The sequence below is a fragment of the Berghia stephanieae genome, chromosome 6, assembly GCF_034508935.2.
Source record: "Berghia stephanieae isolate SIO BIC M18660-M18661 chromosome 6, UCSD_Bste_1.3, whole genome shotgun sequence".
NCBI lineage: Eukaryota > Metazoa > Mollusca > Gastropoda > Nudibranchia > Aeolidiidae > Berghia > Berghia stephanieae.
The window spans coordinates 2,746,410-2,765,122 of record NC_088365.1 but is presented as its reverse complement, the minus strand read 5'-3'; the positions used below and the strand labels follow the sequence as shown (position 1 = coordinate 2,765,122).

Below are 18,713 nucleotides of genomic sequence, written 5' to 3'. Positions count from 1 at the left end.
TTTAAAGTTTGACATGTAAGTTTAAAAACAATAGAAGCATGGTCTGAATAAGCATTAAAATCGTTCACAATAAAATTGTTTACTAAAGGTAATATGCCTAAAGAACACAACACATAGTCAATAGTACTATTTGACCGTCTCTGTTACAAAAAGTCACATTCCCTACCCCTTTATCTTCCCCCGCCCGACCATTGATGATTATCATGTCACTCATTTTACACATTCTGACAAGTCGTTGCCCACCCTCATTTACTCCTTGATCTTCATTTGAACGATTGACGAGCATGTTGTGGACGGACAGGTGTTCCATTGTCATACATCTGATACCGTCTATCGTTATGATATTATTATCTTTTCCAAAACTTATATTTTCTCCATAGATATCAGATAGCCCGCCCGTCCTCGAGTTTAAATCACCTATAACTATAATGTCACCTTTCGATTTCAATTCGGCAATCTTGTCAGTTAAAATCTCATACCCATCGATTCCTGAGTCTAGCGTGCTGCGAGATGACGAGGCGGGTTTCATATAAACACAGATAGTGTATATTATGTCCTCCGTGTCCTCCGGTAAACCAAAATATTTTTTACACAATTTAAAAATCAGACCGTCCTCAAAATCCCAAATGACACTTACTTATTCCTTTCCAAATATTGTTTTTAAAGAAGCATACTAACCCCTCATTATCTCTTTTTGCTTTTTCCTGCGTTTGCGATGCTTACTTACACATTAATATCCATTTAAAAACAATACATTATACTCATTCGTCCAACACATATCACAAACATTAATCTCATTCACAAAATCATCATTCTCCGGCTTCGAAACAAGACTGCCATTTATATTTAAAGATAAAACGGATAAAAAGGAGGTTTGAGAGTACATTGTTTCGGGGGGCTCCTGGTATCTGAACCAAAACCTCAAGCATCTAAAGTTGAAATGTCGTCACGTGATGCAAGGGTAGCCAAGATGGTGGTTATATCATTTTTATTTCTCGTAATTTTCAATCCCGGAATGCTTGTTTATAACATTTTTGTAAATTTCCCGGAATGCAGGTTTGGCTCTCCTAATAAGAATCGATTACACGCTAGTTTTGACATAATTTTCATTCTTGAGACGGCCACCGCATCCTTTTTATATATTCATTTACTAGTTCTAGCTATAAAACAATGTCTGCGACTATTTTTCGTTCCTCCACACAGAAGAAAAAGTAAAAAAATAAACATTTTGTCCATCTCTGCCCCAAACTTGCAATGAAACGGGTCCAGCTTTCCAAAAGCCGTATCGTCCAATAAGCGTTAATTAGATAGATATGTCTAAATTGTATATTCAGGACGGGAGAACTCTGCATTAGAAATGATGACATTTTTTATCAATACCATGATATATTTTCAAAAATAAATAGGATTCAATAATCTGATGTCACGTCCGCCCAGCAACGAGCAGCTTGGTTCTAAACAAAGAAAATCGGTACTCTTTATTCTTCATGCTGTCTAGAAATGTTTCACATGTCATATGATCAGAATGTATAAAAGTCAAAACATTATCAGATTTATAATGTCTTTCGCCTCTGAATACACTTTTATGCTCGTCGAAGGATTTCATAAGGGTGCCCGCCATTGTTCCGATAGTTTAGAACCAGTTACCAAGTTACTATGCGCCATTACGAAAAGAACGAAAGAAATTGAGCTTTTATAAAGCGCACTATCCACTAAATGTGCTCAAAGCGCTTTACAAGGGGTCACTGGTCAACAGCATGTTTAACATGTAGGATGGGACATGACGCCTGTTAGGCGATATTACAATTTCTCGGACAAAGACAATGCTTTTAACGACCAGGTACTCATTTTACACCTGAGTACGGTGAAAGAATGTGAGTAAAGAGCTTTTTCCAAGGACTCAACTATGCGCCGAGCGAGGCTCGAACCCAGGACCTTCAGATCCGAGAGCGAGTGTCATACCACAAGACCACATAGCCGCACGAGGGAAGTGACGTCACGACTGTTGAAGCCTATTGCTGACAGCACTATGGCGCTTATTTCCCCACCGACCATAGGTCAAATTCAACCCATCATATATACACATTCCGTCATCATATCTTTCACTCAGTAAATTATGAGTTCTTAGAACACGGAGAGATATAATACATCTTTCACCAATTTTAATCAATGTGTGTTATTATTTAATCAACCGAAACTATGCAAAGAGTTTTAAGTTTTCGTGATTATACAGTTTTAGTCCGTCCAATCATTTGAAAGTCTTTTAATCTGTAAACACCCAGGAGCACAAATTAGCAGGTCTGATAACCGAATGTAATTATGGGCCTGAATTGACATTGTTGTAATGAACGTCGGTTTGAGAGTATTTCCATTTCACCAATTAGACCATAACATATTATCAGACCTGCAAATAAGTACACGTTGATATACACATATTTGCACTCCTTTGTCTTTCAAACTGAGTTACAAGAAAAGATAGAGTTCTGGATTAATTGCTTAGTTTATGTTCAAACTTACCGATGCGATGAGTTGAGTCGATAAAAGAAAAAAAAAAACATATTCCATTTGCATAAAACTCGTCCTGGGTTTTATTACATCTTCTGTCTAAAACTTGTAGAACAATTTTTTTCTCTCTCGATAAGCAACATTAATTCATCATATGCAATGACACATGAATCTTTGTAGGTGTTCAAATTAATTCCTAGAGAAGACAACACGTTTTGAAATGGTGAATGTCAAACACCAAAGATATTTCCATATTGTTCGGTTTCGACAGGTTGTGAGCATTTAAGCATTTGAGCCTTAATAATCATAATTTCCACTAAACGTTCTCAAAGCGCTTTAAAGGGAAGAAAAAAAACTTGCTACAACAATTTATCAGATTTACAAATATGGTCTATACTATCATCATTTGCCAATTTTGAGAAATTTGCAGCGCTACGTTTAACATTTAGGGTATCTCTGCTATTTTTGTGTGAGACACCATAAGGAATATTTTCACGAGAACTAATAAAAGGGATTTTTTAATTAAGAAAGCCATGTCGACTTTTTAAACGGCATCATAATCATGTCGTCATTCTGCTGACATTCCTATGCAATGTAGACAATTTAGCATATCAAAAACAAAATGGGTTTGCTTGTTTGTTTGTTTGTTTGTTTGTTTGTTTTTTTCTTGTTTATTTAAAATTCACGCCCTTATCTATATTTTTTGTATATTTTGTGATGCATCAAAATCCATTAATGCACGATCGTTAGTGCATTTATTATGATCAGCGCTCAAATTGATGATATAATTACAGAACAACAAAATATTATGTTGTGCAAAGACTCTTCATATTGTAATCAATACCGATTTTGTGTCGTTAAAAAAAAAAAAAAAACCTTCCCGTAATAATCGGTACCAATATAGGGTTGTACAAAAACCCTTCCATAGTAATCGATCTAATTTAGGGTTGAACAACCACATCTCCCACAGTAATTTGTAACAATTTGTAGTTGTACAACCACGCTTCCCACAATATTCAATAATAGGGTTGTACAAACACCATTACCTATTTATCTATATATAGAGAGTAATACGTTCGACAAATGGATGATGCCAAGTCTGCAAAGATAGATCATCATCAAGCCCTACTGCAACCTCCTCGTGGTGTCGAACGGTAACAGGTCAAGCTGGCCAACTGCAGAGGGCGACAAGAATAGGCAATGGCAAACCATTCTTGTAACTTTGCCGAGTTAACTGCATGAATAAGTCCAAAAAGTTAAACGGTGACAGCGTAAAGGGGAGCATGTTTTCACGGAAGACTGCTGCCTCGCTCGGTTGGGAGCGTGATGTTCGTCAGGTCACACCGAACCGTCAGCCAATTACTAGGCGAAATAAATTTCACAAATGTGACAAAACCAAAATTGGGACATGGAATGTCAGGACCTGTGCCCAAAAAGGAAAACTAAACAACATTCTAAAAGAAATGAAACGGCTCCAAATAAATATTCTTGGCCTGGCAGAGATGAGATGGAAAGAGCAGGGAACCATGTCAAAACAAGAAAACAACACGACATATAAGATCATATGGAGTGGTGGAACCTCTTTCCAAAAAGGAGTAGGGATGATCTTAGACCAAAAATCAACCAAATTTTACAAAGGGCACGTAGCAATCTCAGACAGAGTTTTGCTGGTTAAGCTAAGAGGACCTGTAGTTGACACCAATATTATTCAAGTTTATGCACCAACAGAAGAGGCGACAGATGCAGATATGACAGAGTTTTACCATTCACTAGACAAAGCAAAACGAATGTGTAAATCACAAGAAGTCCTTATGGTAATGGGGGACCTAAATGCTAAGATTGGCAGAGGCAGAGATGGTGACATAATCGGACCACATGGACTCGGAGACAGAAATGAACGAGGAAACATCTGGGCAGATTGGTGTAGAACAAATAAATTAATGATTTCAAACACCTGGTTTCAACAACACCCAAGAAGAACCTGGACATGGCAATCATCAGGGGACAGAGCAAGGAACCAGATAGACTTTATAGCAGTATCATCAAGATTCAGAAATGGCATATTAAATTGCAAAACCTATCCAGGCGCCGATGTAGACAGTGACCATGTCCCAGTTGTTTGTACAGTAAGGATAAAGTTTAAAGCTATTCAGAGAACAGCTGGTAGAATAAAGAGGGATTACAGGTTATGCAAAGACAATGGCATACAAACAAAAATGAGAGAAGAATTTGAAAATGCACTCATGATACAAAGCCAAAGTGAACCTGATAACGAAAAATGTGAAAAACAATTTGATATATTCCAAAAGTGTGTCAAAGCAACTGCAGAAAAGCATTTACCAATAGCTCAAATAAACAGCAAAAAGGAATGGATGACAAATGAAATTCTAAACCTATTTGAAGACAGACGAAAATGCAACAGAGGGTCTGCAGAATACCAAACATTGAACAACCACATTAAATCCAAATGCATCGAGGCACACGAGAACTATCTAGACTGGAAATGCTGCGAAATCGAAAGAGAATACAAACCCAACCCCCAACAAGCTCACCAAAGAATAAAAGAACTATCAGGGAAAAGGAAAAGCAAAGCAGCAGGAAGTTGTATCCAAAACAAACAAGGGGAACTGCTATTTGAAGAACAACATATAGAAAGCCGATGGGTAGAATACATAGGCGAACTGTACAATGATCCAAATAGAAATGAACCACCACTGAAATTCAAAGAACCATTAAGCGGACCAAACATCACCAAAAGTGAAATTGAACATGCCATGGAACGAATGAGGGATGGTAAAGCAACAGGCCCTGATGAAATATCTGTAGAGGTATTAAAAAGCCTAGGAGATCTAGCAATTGATGAACTTCACATATTATTCAACAATATATACAATACTGGGAAAATTCCAGAAGATCTCTGTAACTCTATTTTCATAGCAATACCAAAGAAAGCAGGTGCAGTCAGATGCGAAAATTTTAGAACTATAAGTTTAATAAGCCACATCAACAAAATACTGTTGCGTATAATTATCAACAGGCTAAGGAATAAGATTAACCCCGAAATCGCAGAAGAACAATATGGATTCCAACCTGACAGAGGGACAAGGAACGCAATATACCTCCTCCGTGTTTTAAGTGAAAGAGCTATACAGGTTCAGACCCCACTATACCTCTGTTTTGTCGACTACAAAAAAGCTTTTGATAGAGTACGCCACGAAGAAATACTAAAACAACTGCACTCCATTGGCGCTGATGAGAAAGACCTCAGACTCATGCAAACATTATACTACACCCAGCAGGCATCTATCAAAATCGGAAACTCTACAGGAAATTCCATTCCTATTAAGAAAGGAGTCCGTCAAGGGTGTGTTGCCTCACCAGATCTGTTTAATCTATACCAAGAAACAATCATGAGGGGCATAAATAATATGGAGGGAATAAAAGTAGGAGGTCACAACATAAATAATATAAGATACGCAGACGATACGGTACTCATTGCAACATCAGAAATCCAACTTCAAAAGATTGTTGACAAAGTGGTAGTAGATAGTGAAGCCAAGGGAATGGAAGTGAATATCACCAAAACGGAATGCATGGTAATACAGAAAAACCCCGAAAACAACAACACCTGCAATATAACGATTCACGGCGAGCAACTTACCAACGTAGAAAGTTTTAAATACCTAGGTTCAATAGTGACAACAGATGGAAGATGTAACCGAGACATACGAGCAAGAATAACTCAAGCCAAACAGGCCTTCATGGACCTGGGAAACATTTTGAAAAACAAACAGATGTCGTTCGGGATTAGATTCCGAGTCTTGAAGTGCTACGTGTGGCCAATCTTGTTATACGGATGCGAAAGCTGGACTACAAATGCAGAAACACAAAAGAACATTGAAGCTTTTGAAATGTGGTGCTTGAGAAGGATGCAGAGAATATCATATACTGCACACAAAACGAACGAAGAAGTGCTAAAACAAACATACCAACAAAGGAAACTAATGCCCTTAATAGTGGATCGACAACTATCCTTTTTCGGACACATAGTAAGGAAAGATAAGAATGAATACCTGGCAAGTTGTGGAAAAATACCTGGTAAACGCGCCCGGGGGAGACAAAGAAAAACACTCATAGACCAACTGAAGGGCTTCACCAACCTAACAATCCAAGAGCTGTTTGAAAAAGCAAGAGACAGGGAGGAATGGAGAGAGATAATTCATGCAGTATCCGAAGCCTGGACCAGGCATGGAACCTAGAAGAAGAAGAGAGTAATACAAACACAAATATTATAGTTAAAACTCTTTATTATTTTCTTTAGACAAACCTACTTTTTTAATAGTTGATGCTTTGATAAAATGAAGAATCAAGTTCATATTTGAGATTGCAATTAATGGCGTTTATTTATAGTCCAACCTTCCTTCCTATTCTTTTTTTTTTACGTTTCAGCATCGACGGCAGCAACTATATTACTGATGTTGTCAAGGCAATCCAAATACCTGTAGTAGCTGCAAAAAAGAATTAAGAAACACAATTTGACTAATGTAAAAGTATATTTCCTGTTAGCCATTTCTATTATGCATTAAAAAAATTAAGGTTTCGGATAGGGTGATTCTTCTTCTTATTTTTATTTTCACCAAACGACAGAATTGGAAGCCATTCGCGCCGGCGATCGAGAATACCAAAGAAACATGAAAACCAGATAACCGTGATAATTCAACTTCCTAGATATATTTCAAACTAGCACAACACCACAAAAAAAAACTCTGGGATTGATTTTTTAAAAAAAAAGTACGACGGTTAACAAAGTACCTCATAAACAAAAGTTTTTATATCAATCATAAAAATGTGAAACTGTACAACCATGTTGCTTGCTCAGATTTTCTGCTTTATACTATAAAGCAGAAAATCTGAGCAAGCAACATGGTTGGGCAATTCAGTTTCACATTTTTATGATTGATATTAAAACTTTTGTTAAACTTGCACAGGTGACCTAGTAAAGAATAACGGAGATCGTAACTAGACATGGAATAGAATTTAAACAATTAACCTGGAATAGAGAACGCACAAACATTTACTACATACGGACAAAAGTACACAAGTGACATTGTACAGAATACACAAAGAAATCACATATTATTATTTTCAGACTAGAGTTGGCTACTGCCTTTTTCCGAAAACAAGAATTACTTGAGAAATAAGAGTCGTCTACAGAATCCTAACAATACTTACTCCTGTCCTGACGATTGGCGTCCATTACTGACACGCCATTGGTCCTTTTCCATCTCCAACTCAATCTGGCGATGAACATCCCTCTCATAACCGGCTCTGGAAGAATTAGTTGGCTAATTAAGTCTTGTTACAAGGAATTTGTCTTCACATATTTTTCATTGGTTTCAGATAAATTAATAAAACTATCAGTCTTTTTAAATATAAAAAAAAATATTTTTTACGATCCTTTTAACTTTGTAATTATTAGTATTGCTCATCATCATCATCGTTATCATCGTCGTCATCATCAACAATATCATCATCATCGTCGTCATCATCATCATCATCATCATCATCATCATCATCATCATCGTCGTCTTTGTCATCATCATCATCATCATCATCATCATCATCATCATCATCATCATCATTATGACAACAAAACCAACCAACACCAGCACATACTTTCTCACTTACCTGTCGTCGATGATGCACATTTCCGGGGACAGGATCTGGTCTCCGATGACGCACCCACATGATTCGTCAATATACTCAAGACACGTCATACGGTATTCCTCATCTAGTATTCAGAGAAATTGAATATGACAGTTTGCCTCTCAATCTTTGTAAATGTTTACTCTGACATTGTTAAAAACTCCTGTTAATTTGTTAACTTTGCGTTATAGTGGAATGCCACTCAGTTTACATGTATGACAATACTCAAATTATTATTTATAGAAACGAAAAGTTCAGTACATGGGAACGAGTACTTAGGTAATTTTATCACATTACAAAGATGTAGATTAAATACTTGACTATCACTTGACTGTTAATAGCGTTGTCTTTATCAAAAAGAAAATTATAATAGTGCTTTCCAGGATTCATGGCTAATCTTGTGTTTTAACTATTGCTGTTGACTTCGGGATTCTCATTTAAAGCTGTTTGGGCAGATTTATATATTATGCTCTGCAAAGTTTTAAATTTAATGGAGGGGCGACACCTGAAACTATTTTCAAGAATAATGATTATATCCAATATCTTTTTATATTGGGACATTGCCTATGACCAATGGATTCGAACCATGTGATTTATTTCGGTGGGCGTGTCCGGTTGCCATGGTGACGGCCGCCATCTTGGATTTTTCTCTTCTCTGGGTGCTATTTTAAAAAGTTACTTTCTCAATAAGTTTCCATTGAATTTTCTTGAAATTTGGCATGGTTGTATATTTGTATATTGTTAAAAAAAATACAGAGCATTTTTTAAATATTTTAAATAGATTTTTATTTACAAATTTTTAAAAATAATATTTTTTCGGTATGATAAAAATCATGTTTTTTGACATAAAAATGTCAATTTTTCAAAAAAAAATAAAGATATTTAAAATTCCTTCTGTATGATTTTAGATAATCACTATAGCTCTAGACATGCAAAATTTTAAACAAATTGATTGATAAATGACAAAATAAGATAAAAAATAGTGTTAAAAAATGTCATTTTGAGAAAAACGAGATCAAAGATAACAATGAATGAAAATAATAAGACAAAACGGTACAACCAGCTCAAAACATATCAGCACCGTATGAGGGTCCCCCGTGTTCTTTTTCTGCCTCCCTCTGGCACGGGTCTGAGCTTTCATTTTGCGTCTATTTTTTCTCTTTGTGTTGAGCAACCCTTATGCTCTGGTCAAGTCTTTTTGATTCTGCTTGCTGACTCAACATCTGGGAGTGTTCTCTCAGTCCACCGATGCCCAAAGACACTTCCAGGGATGTTATTTCTGTTGGACCAAAATTATACTCTGCACCAAACTCAACTTTTTTTAGGGAATGGAAGTATGTTTTATGGCATCTTGACCAAACAGAATTATGAAACCTTTCGTTTGGATTTTGTGTTGTCTTCATCTCACAACACTTCAACAAAGCATATACAGGCTTCAAGTGCTCATGAATTAAATCAAAATTCAAAAGTGTATTTACACGCTGCTTGTGTCAACAGTTTACACATGGGCAGCAATATATTTTTTATAAAAGCATCTGGAGTCCGGTTCAGGAGGACAATACCTATGTTGAGGGAAGTCATTGGTGTAATAACCGTGGTAAAGACCAGCAAGAATAGCCCATTTCATTTCTTTCCGCTGTGGCATTGCTTGGAATCGCTTTATCATAATACTACTTACTATCACACACCAAATTCCAATCAAAGATTTGTGGTCACGGGTCAACCACGAGCCATCATAACTTTCTTGCTTTCTTGGCTTTTGTAGCAAATAACTGTAGCCAACGTTTGGATTTTTTTGTCACTTTAGGTATAGTTATAATAATCCAGTAAAAATTGGAAATATTTAGAGATAATTAACGTGAATACGTGTCGAAATTTGATAAAACAACTGATCAATCGAAATGTAAACAAATCGTAGTAAAATATAATAGTAAGAGAGGCGAACTTTCACCCTGACTCAACATCCAATCCCTGGCGCGGAGTCAGAGGTCGAGAACAAGGTCAGCCAATCAGATCGCACCATTCGTGATCACGTTGTATTTACCTGACAACTTGACCTCTTATCAGCTGTTTGACACACAATCTTCGTTCACGACTCACAGTTTCTAAACCCCTCCCCTGCCCATATTCTGATATTTTTGAGACTGAAACCGTGTCAACTAGACGGGCAAAGAGTAGACTAAACTATCGATATCAAAAATTACAACATCGATATGGATTATAATGCTTTTCAGTCCTATTATTTTCAGTTGAATTCTCACAAAAAATTGAAAAGTTTGGTATTTTCATGTCGACTTCCATGGCTATGAAAGACGATTTACAAACTTTATATTATCCAAATCACCATATCAATGCTGAAAATATGTGAAAAAAAGGATTGTTCTTTGATAATAAATAAAAAACTGAAATTTTATATTTTGACCCAAAAATCGATATTTCAGGTGTCGCCCCTCCCCTTAATAAAAAGTAGGAGATTACATTTATTATTTTTATTAGACACCTGCGACTATTGAAATCATTTTATAAAAACATGAAATGATGGTGTTAACATTCTCTACTATTTTTTAAAACAAGGCGTTTTTAGTATGATCTAAACAGGATCTGGTAATTCAAAACTCATATTTCATAAATAATAGATGATATTGATGAGTTATATTGCTAAATATTCATAAAAATTGTAATGATGCGCTTTTCTTTAATTGTATTGCAAATGCCACGAAATATTTGTTATGTAAATGTCCTAACAAAGAAATCAGAATAAGGTTAAAAATTAATTACAAGAAATGAAGTGAGTAGAAAAGTACCAGAACACAATAGAGAATAAAAACTTTGCGGCAATGGGGCTCAAACCCACGACCCTACTGGCCCTTAGAGGGACGCTCTATAATCGACGCCATCCACTTGTCATTAAAAAGAGGTATTAAGCCTAGTATCTTTCTTGAGTTTATCCCGACCTTTTGAGGTCATGGATTCAACACAAAAACACCGCGAAGTTTATATAGATAGTATGCACTTGGCTTAGAAACTCATAACATTGCCATCCGGAAGTATAACGGACCAACACACAAACTCTGTGTAACCATGAACTTTTATAGTCTGGTTAATACAGTTTAGTGAGAACAACTCATAAACGCGGATGGCAAAAACAATAACAAAGGCCTGAATGACGTCATCTTCGAACTATCTATAGATAGTATGCGCTTGGATAAAAAGCTCATAACATTGCCATCCGGAAGTATAAGGGACCAACACACAAACTCTGTGTAACCATGAACTTTTAAAGTCTGGTTAATACAGTTTAGTGAGAACAACTCACAAACGCGGATGGCAAAAACAATAACAAAGGCCTGAGTGACGTCATCTGCATACTATCTATACAAGCCAGCCTTTATGCTTAATTAATGCTTTGCGTTTGGTTAGAAAACTCATAACATTAGCCAGTCGGATATAACGTACGAACACACTAAACAATGTGTAACCTTAAACGTTTATAGGCTGATAAATACAAATTAGTGAGAACTAGTCATATAAATACATAGCAAAAACAACAAAAACAATAATAATGAGCCGAGTGACGTCAGTTCCGTTATATCTATGGCTCTATTCTCAACACAAGCATATACCGTACAGACGGTGATGGAGACATTGAGTAAGTTCCGATATGAGGGGTTGATATTCAGAAAAGTGAGTGGACCACGTACTTATGTTGATACATTATAACAAGAAATGAGGTGAGCAGAAAACTACTAGAAGACAATAAATAGAGATTTAAAATTATGAGGCAAATGTGGGCTCGAACCCACAACCCTTCTGTTACAACTACGTCTGGCTTGTAAACAAAATTCTTAGCGTTTTTATGTTGAGCCCATGGCATCAAGAAGTTGGAAGAATGACTCAAGATAAATACTAGGCTTGATAGAACTTTGTAATGGGTGGTGCACGGAGTCCATTGTCGTAAAAGTAGGGTGGTGAGTTCGAGCCCCCATTGCGCAGTTTTTATTCTTTATCGTCTTCTGGCACGTGAGTACTTACCTCATTCTTGTTATTATCAACATGAGTCGTACCTTAACTCTCTCCTTACCAGCCATTTTCAGGATTTTCCCCAAAACTTCACACCCAACTAACACAAAAATATATTTTTTATCACTCAAACACAATAGCAGTAAGTTCTTGTGATAAATAATTTCTTTAGCAAAATATACTCTACAACAAATTGTTCATTTTCTCCAAAAAATTTATGATGTACAAGAGAAATTTGAATAAGAAAAATGTTGGTTGTATCGTAACGAATGTGACGATTTTCCTATGGTCGGTAAGGAGAGGCTTAAATTTAAACATAAATCTTACCTGTTCGGACCCAGGGACATTCCTCAAACGTGCCTGAAACAAACGGAATCAATGGGGTTAATTTCAATGTGATTCAAAAGTCCTCTAGTAGTTTGTCTCTTGCGTTGAGAAAAAACTGAACAGAGATAAAAATCAAATTGTCTTCTGTACAATATACATATATCAGACTCGAGGATTTTGTTTTCAATAATCTATAAGTCTAAATTAGCACTGAAAAGCCACCATAATATCTATTCAATGTTGTCTGCAGTCGGTGACTCAAACTTGCTCATATATCGATTTACCATCGCTTTTTGTGTCAAGTTACCATATACTGCTGAACGACCTTGGATCTCGCGTTCAGAAAAGATACACAACAGAGATTTTGGATTCATCTTAAGACAAAAGGAGAAGATAACTATCACGTTTCATATAAGGGTATTTATGGAAACTCAATAATCTTGGTGGAAGAGATTTCATGTTATTTTCTATTTTTTATTAAATTTCTTCATAATAATTCTGTAAGTTTCTAGTTCACTTATTTCAGAATAGTTTGGTGGCATCGGCATATTGAGGGTGAGCAAGGTCAAAGTGCTTAATACTTTTTGCAAAGACATATGTATATACAATCCTCTATTGTGATTGTATTTTGCCGTCCAGTTCATTTGATTGCCATACGTGTCCGATCTAACTCATTTTAAAAAATGAAGTAATTAAATGCTCACACAATCTAATTGTATAACATATAATCAACTTACATTTCAACCGATATTTAAACCAATCAATTGGGTTGATATCAACTAAATTGATGGACAATTCTATAATCATAGGGTTTAAAGCTAAGATTGATTATATTTTAAATAATCTTAGGGTAGTGTTCTGCATATCAGAAATCTAACAATAAAAGTTAAGGTATTTTAATCAAAACGACAATATTTTAATCTGTAAAATATGCATGAGAGTAAAGCTGATATACTGTGTTCCAAAACAGAAGGAAAAAGAAGAAGAAGAAGAAGAAGAAGAAGAAGAAGAAGAAGAAGAAGAAGAAGAAGAAGAAGAAGAAGAAGAAGAAGAAGAAGAAGAAGAGATGATGATGATGATGATGATGATGATGAGAAGAAGAAGAAGAAGAAGAAGAAGAAGAAGAAGAAGAAGAAGAAGAAGAAGAAGAAGAAGAAGAAGAAGAAGAGAAGAAGAAGAAGAAGAAGAAGAAGAAGAAGAAGAAGAAGAAGAAGAAGAAGAAGAAGAAGAAGAAGAAGAAGAAGAGGAATTCCCAGGAGTGTGTTTTGTATATTGTACGAGATGGTATAATGTTTCATTTAAATTTAGTGAAATCTTGGGATGATTAAATTCATTGGAGGTTTTTAATGGAGGTACTCACCAGGGCATAGATCACATCGGTTTGGCTTTCATCACTCTGTACCTCACCTAAAGAGATTAAAGACAAGGACTGAAGGTTTTTAAAAAAACTGTCAAAGAACTTTTGGTTGATGAAATACATCCATTGGAGAATGGATTGTGATGTAATAAGTCATTTAAAATATGATTTATATTAACCAGTTATCATTTTTATTTTAGGATAAAAGATTTACTTCATGTAAAACCATAATAACTCCAAAATTAACCATTAAAAAAAATTAAAAACCTGATATTACTTACAGTCTTTGATTTTAGGCATTTTATAATTCTTTGAAAACTGTCCAATGTATTCATGGTTTCTCGAGGATTTGCTCGATTCTAATTTACAAGCGGAAGATTTAGAGAAGATTAACATCTAAGTATCTCACATCAAATAATATTTGTATTCCATTTACTGCAACTTACTGTTCCTGCTGCTGTCAACTACGCGGCCACTGGTTAGAGCCATCAGACAGGTTAACTGGAGAGGGATTAAGAAGAAATCACTATCACTCAGGGGGTTTGCTTAAACCACAGTTCATGCGAATCGGGTTCATGAAAGTGTTTTTGGATAATAAAGCACACTCACTCACTCACTAATTCCCATGACCGGATGGTCGTCGGGTGAGGGGACTTGAGTGATGCTTCCTTCACAACACAGTGGCACACATCTCGGTCATTGGTTTATTCGGTCAGCTCATACAGCGTCAATCCTGTCCATTCTTTGATGTTATCCAGTCAGATTTTCCTTTGTCGTCCTCTTCTTCTTAGACCTTCCATCATACCTTGCATGATTGTCTTGCACAAGCTGTCATGTCTGATCAGATGTCCAAATCATGTAAGATTCTGTCTTTTAACCTTTGCAAGCTATAGTCCCTGTCTTCCCGCTAGCTTTTCCACATGTTCAAGAACCTCCTTTTTAGTTATGTGTTCCTGATATGACACCCGTAGGATTTTCCTGTAACTCTTGCTCTCGAACACATTGGTTCGCATTCATTGTCCAGACTTTACAGCCATATAGTAGCACATATAGGACAAGTGACCTGTCCAGTTTAAATTTTAATTGAACGCTCATCTGGCTTTTCCAAATCTTGTTGAGTTCGCCATGCCTATCCTTGAGTTGACTTCTGTAACACTCGGTCTATCCTCGGTCGGCAACACTTCAAGATATTTCAAGGTTATACTATAACCTGTTAACAACAAGATATGAAGTGAATAGAAAAGTGCCAGAAGACAATAGAGAATAATTTTTTTTTTTTTTTTTTTTTTTTTTTCGCGGCGGTGGTGGGGTTTGAACCTGCGACCTTATTGGTACGACAACTCCGCCTGGCAGGTGAGAGCGTGGCTCTACCGTGTGAGCTATCCACGAACACAAAAATATTCGTTTCAAACTCAAAGTCATTACTAGATCCCTCTCTCACCCACTTCTTGAGACCGCCGATTCGTTCGTACACCACCATCGCGAATAATTTTGACCAGCAGTTAAGCTTAATAGCCAATATTCTCAACACAAACATATAACATAGAAACGATTGAGACATTGAGTATGCTCCGGTGTATGGGGTGAATTTTTTAATTCAGAAAAGTGAGTGGAGCAGGCACTTATGTTGGTAACAACAAGATATGAAGTGAATAGAAAAGTGCCAGAAGACAATAGAGAATAAATTTTTTTTTTTTTTTTTCGCGGCGGTGGTGGGGTTTGAACCTGCGACCTTATTGGTACGACAACTCCGCCTGGCAGGTGAGAGCGTGGCTCTACCGTGTGAGCTATCCACGAACACAAAAATATTCGTTTCAAACTCAAAGTCATTACTAGATCCCTCTCTCACCCACTTCTTGAGACCGCCGATTCGTTCGTACACCACCATCGCGAATAATTTTGACCAGCAGTTAAGCTTAATAGCCAATATTCTCAACACAAACATATAACATAGAAACGATTGAGACATTGAGTATGCTCCGGTGTATGGGGTGAATTTTTTTAATTCAGAAAAGTGAGTGGAGCAGGCACTTATGTTGGTAACAACAAGATATGAAGTGAATAGAAAAGTGCCAGAAGACAATAGAGAATAAATTTTTTTTTTTTTTTTTTTTTTCGCGGCGGTGGTGGGGTTTGAACCTGCGACCTTATTGGTACGACAACTCCGCCTGGCAGGTGAGAGCGTGGCTCTACCGTGTGAGCTATCCACGAACACAAAAATATTCGTTTCAAACTCAAAGTCATTACTAGATCCCTCTCTCACCCACTTCTTGAGACCGCCGATTCGTTCGTACACCACCATCGCGAATAATTTTGACCAGCAGTTAAGCTTAATAGCCAATATTCTCAACACAAACATATAACATAGAAACGATTGAGACATTGAGTATGCTCCGGTGTATGGGGTGAATTTTTTAATTCAGAAAAGTGAGTGGAGCAGGCACTTATGTTGGTAACAACAAGATATGAAGTGAGTAGAAAAGTGCCAGAAGACAATAGAGAATTAAAAAAAAATTTTATTCTCTATTGTCTTCTGGCACTTTTCTATTCACTTCATATCTTGTTGTTACCAACATAAGTGCCTGCTCCACTCACTTTTCTGAATTAAAAAATTCACCCCATACACCGGAGCATACTCAATGTCTCAATCGTTTCTATGTTATATGTTTGTGTTGAGAATATTGGCTATTAAGCTTAACTGCTGGTCAAAATTATTCGCGATGGTGGTGTACGAACGAATCGGCGGTCTCAAGAAGTGGGTGAGAGAGGGATCTAGTAATGACTTTGAGTTTGAAACGAATATTTTTGTGTTCGTGGATAGCTCACACGGTAGAGCCACGCTCTCACCTGCCAGGCGGAGTTGTCGTACCAATAAGGTCGCAGGTTCAAACCCCACCACCGCCGCGAAAAAAAAAAAAAAAAATTTATTCTCTATTGTCTTCTGGCACTTTTCTATTCACTTCATATCTTGTTGTTACCAACATAAGTGCCTGCTCCACTCACTTTTCTAAATTAAAAAATTCACCCCATACACCGGAGCATACTCAATGTCTCAATCGTTTCTATGTTATATGTTTGTGTTGAGAATATTGGCTATTAAGCTTAACTGCTGGTCAAAATTATTCGCGATGGTGGTGTACGAACGAATCGGCGGTCTCAAGAAGTGGGTGAGAGAGGGATCTAGTAATGACTTTGAGTTTGAAACGAATATTTTTGTGTTCGTGGATAGCTCACACGGTAGAGCCACGCTCTCACCTGCCAGGCGGAGTTGTCGTACCAATAAGGTCGCAGGTTCAAACCCCACCACCGCCGCGAAAAAAAAAAAAAAAAAATTTTATTCTCTATTGTCTTCTGGCACTTTTCTATTCACTTCATATCTTGTTGTTACCAACATAAGTGCCTGCTCCACTCACTTTTCTGAATTAAAAAATTCACCCCATACACCGGAGCATACTCAATGTCTCAATCGTTTCTATGTTATATGTTTGTGTTGAGAATATTGGCTATTAAGCTTAACTGCTGGTCAAAATTATTCGCGATGGTGGTGTACGAACGAATCGGCGGTCTCAAGAAGTGGGTGAGAGAGGGATCTAGTAATGACTTTGAGTTTGAAACGAATATTTTTGTGTTCGTGGATAGCTCACACGGTAGAGCCACGCTCTCACCTGCCAGGCGGAGTTGTCGTACCAATAAGGTCGCAGGTTCAAACCCCACCACCGCCGCGAAAAAAAAAAAAAGAAAAAAAAAAAAAATTTATTCTCTATTGTCTTCTGGCACTTTTCTATTCACTTCATATCTTGTTGTTACCAACATAAGTGCCTGCTCCACTCACTTTTCTGAATTAAAAAATTCACCCCATACACCGGAGCATACTCAATGTCTCAATCGTTTCTATGTTATATGTTTGTGTTGAGAATATTGGCTATTAAGCTTAACTGCTGGTCAAAATTATTCGCGATGGTGGTGTACGAACGAATCGGCGGTCTCAAGAAGTGGGTGAGAGAGGGATCTAGTAATGACTTTGAGTTTGAAACGAATATTTTTGTGTTCGTGGATAGCTCACACGGTAGAGCCACGCTCTCACCTGCCAGGCGGAGTTGTCGTACCAATAAGGTCGCAGGTTCAAACCCCACCACCGCCGCGAAAAAAAAAAAAAAAAAAAAAAAAATTTATTCTCTATTGTCTTCTGGCACTTTTCTATTCACTTCATATCTTGTTGTTACCAACATAAGTGCCTGCTCCACTCACTTTTCTGAACTATAACCTGTTGCATCGTTTAATAAACAACAAAATGCCTCAATTACTTTGGACTTGAGGGAAGTTACTATAAATGATAGGGTGTTGTATAATCAATTTGGTATCATCATCATTATGATTTTAATCATTAACATTATCGTTATTATTATTATTATCATCATCATCATCATCATCATCATCATCATCATCATCATCATCATCATCACCATCATCATCATCGTCATCATTATTATCATCATTATTATTATCATGTATTTTCAGCACGCTTAGTAAGCATTGCGCTAAATAAATGCTTTAATGATATTCTAATATCAGGCTTGATTCAACATTGTTGTAATGTAAAATAGTCTGTGTTGGTTTGAGACAACAATGGCCTTATAACATGTTTGGCTATTAGACCTGATAATGAATACAAGGGATGTGTCTGAAGGTAGGTTTAAAAGTAAATATAAATATCTTTCAGGAGTCACACAAGAGTAGGGCACTAATAAAGGTTTTTATCGGTTAGTAGATCAACAATACTTGACCCTATCATTGAGTT

At 36.6% G+C, this 18,713-nt stretch overlaps 2 long non-coding RNA genes across 2 annotated transcripts in view; both read right to left on the bottom strand.

Moving 5' to 3' along the window:
* Window positions 1-6,794: 6,794 nt before the first annotated feature.
* LOC144975971 (uncharacterized) lies at window positions 6,795-12,595 on the bottom strand. The gene is made up of 4 exons (XR_013646009.1): window positions 12,559-12,595; window positions 8,194-8,296; window positions 7,738-7,833; window positions 6,795-7,013 (listed from the first exon to the last, which is right to left on the bottom strand). It is a non-coding gene; the product is annotated as an uncharacterized LOC144975971 (long non-coding RNA).
* Window positions 12,596-13,914: 1,319 nt separating this feature from the next.
* Window positions 13,915-18,713, bottom strand: part of LOC144975969 (uncharacterized) — an 8,282-nt gene continuing 3,483 nt past the window's right edge. The window contains exons 2-3 of the long non-coding RNA XR_013646008.1: window positions 14,362-14,416; window positions 13,915-13,965 (exon numbers count right to left, since the gene is read on the bottom strand). This is a non-coding gene — a long non-coding RNA (uncharacterized LOC144975969). The remainder of the gene's footprint in view (window positions 13,966-14,361; window positions 14,417-18,713) is intronic.